Consider the following 1908-nt stretch of genomic DNA (forward strand, 5'->3'; position numbering starts at 1 on the left):
GGCGGCGCCCCTCCAGCAGGTGGCCGGCTTCCCAGCTCTCCAGCCCCAGCAGCCTGGCCCCATGGAAAGGCGGGGCGCGGGCACCTACCGACGCTGGTGATCCTCTGCACCCCGAGGTCGTGCAGCAGGGCCTCGACCGCGGGGTTGTGTCTGGAGTACAGCTCGTAGCGGTTGATGCCGATGTGGAACCGGAGCCAGTTGGGGTAGGCGTCCGCCGCCGCCTCCCCGGTGGGCGAGGGCTGCTCATCCTCGGGACCTTCCTGTGGCCTATGGGAAAGGAGGTGACCCCGAGTCAGCGGCGAGAGGACAGGGCATTGGGGGCGCTGGCCGCAGACGCCAAGGTTTGACGTCCGAGTCCAAGAACGCGGCTGCGCTCCAAGGCGCCCTGCTCCGACACGGCCCTGCGGCGTCTGCACTTCTTCTGTGGCTGCTGCTCAGCAACTAATAACACATCTCGAGGCCCGGAATTCCCGCCGCCCCTCGGAGCCGCCAAAGAGGGCTGGAACTAACGCGGCCCGGTCCCCGGACGCCAGCACGACGCCCACCGCCTCCGTCCCAGGGCCTCCCAAACAGCCCGACAGGCGCGACGTCAGCTCGGGGTCCGAGGGGCTGTCCGCTCTCCCTGGGGGGCAGGAGGACAAACTCGTCTGTGACCACAGACTGTGTGCAAGTCACAGACAGACACGCCCAGCCTCTCAGAAACTCTCCCCGGGAACCGTGCTGCAGTTCCGACCAGGGCTGGAATGATGCAAGACGCTAAATTTAATTTTAACGAGAGCAGTCTTGGGTGGGGAGAGGGAGGAGGGAGGCAGTCGCTCGGCCGAGGCTCAGACTGAGGACCTGCCACCCACGAGGCCGGCCGGACATCTCTGCAGTTGAGGGGCCAGTCTGGGGGACAGCAGACCCTGTTTACTGCTGGCTGGACGAGAAAGTAGACTCGGCTTAGCTCTAACTCACCTGCAAGCAAGGCCTTTCGGCCCCTACCCCTGTCCCACAGTGGACACGACGGGCAGCTCCGTCACTGACGACTGGCTCTGGGCTCTGTCCTCCTACGATGAGCCACAGGCCCAGGCCACTGCTCCCATTCTCAAGTTTCTGGGCGCTTCCTCGAACCCGGCCAGCAGCCCAAGTCCAGAGGCCACCAGACAAACACCTTGGTATATTTAGACAGAAAACTCGGAGCCTGGTCAAATTTCAGGGAAGAAAGGATTTAATAAGATGTTTCGGAACCCTGGCCCCCTCCACTGTGGCCTGGGTAACCTTTTGCAGGTAGTTATTTATTCTGGCCTCGCTGCTAGTTAATGTTTCACTAACTAGCTCTGGGCTGCAGCATCTGCTTATTCTGCTCTTTGTGGCTCTGGGGGAAGAGTCCAAGACCAGGACGGTTGAGAAAGAAGCTCCTGGGGGGTGCATTTCACCTCTCATGAAGCTGTCACCTCCCCCCCACCGCCCCCCAGCAGCCGGCACTGTTCCGAGGGTGGCCGCTGTCCCCACGCCCATGGGGAGAGCACCTTTGTTATGCCCCTCTGGGGCCTGCACACCCTCTGCTGTGTGCTCGCTAACGGGTCCGTGGGGCTCACGGGGCCTCTCCACACCTTCCTGAGGTGTCCAGCAGAAAATGTCACCCGGTATCTGAAATCTGGCAGCCAGCAGCTCCCCAGGCAAACGTCAGGGGCGGGCTCCCGTTTGCCCCCTGGCCACCCCGTGTGTGCATTGCCTGACTCCACTCCCCAAGCCAGTGACCAGGGCCTTGCAGGCCAGCCCCGCGTTCCTGGGCCCAAAGCACTGGCCCTCCCCAGGCCGTGCGCTGCCCAGTCTGCCTTCCAGGCCACTCGCCACAGGGAACAGTTCCCAAACCGCCGGCAGCCCTTCTCAAGGAGGCAGCCACTCAGGAGACAAAGGCAGCGC

This window comes from Pteropus vampyrus, unplaced genomic scaffold (genome assembly GCF_000151845.1).
Source record: "Pteropus vampyrus isolate Shadow unplaced genomic scaffold, Pvam_2.0 Scaffold90, whole genome shotgun sequence".
In the NCBI taxonomy this organism is placed as follows: domain Eukaryota; kingdom Metazoa; phylum Chordata; class Mammalia; order Chiroptera; family Pteropodidae; genus Pteropus; species Pteropus vampyrus.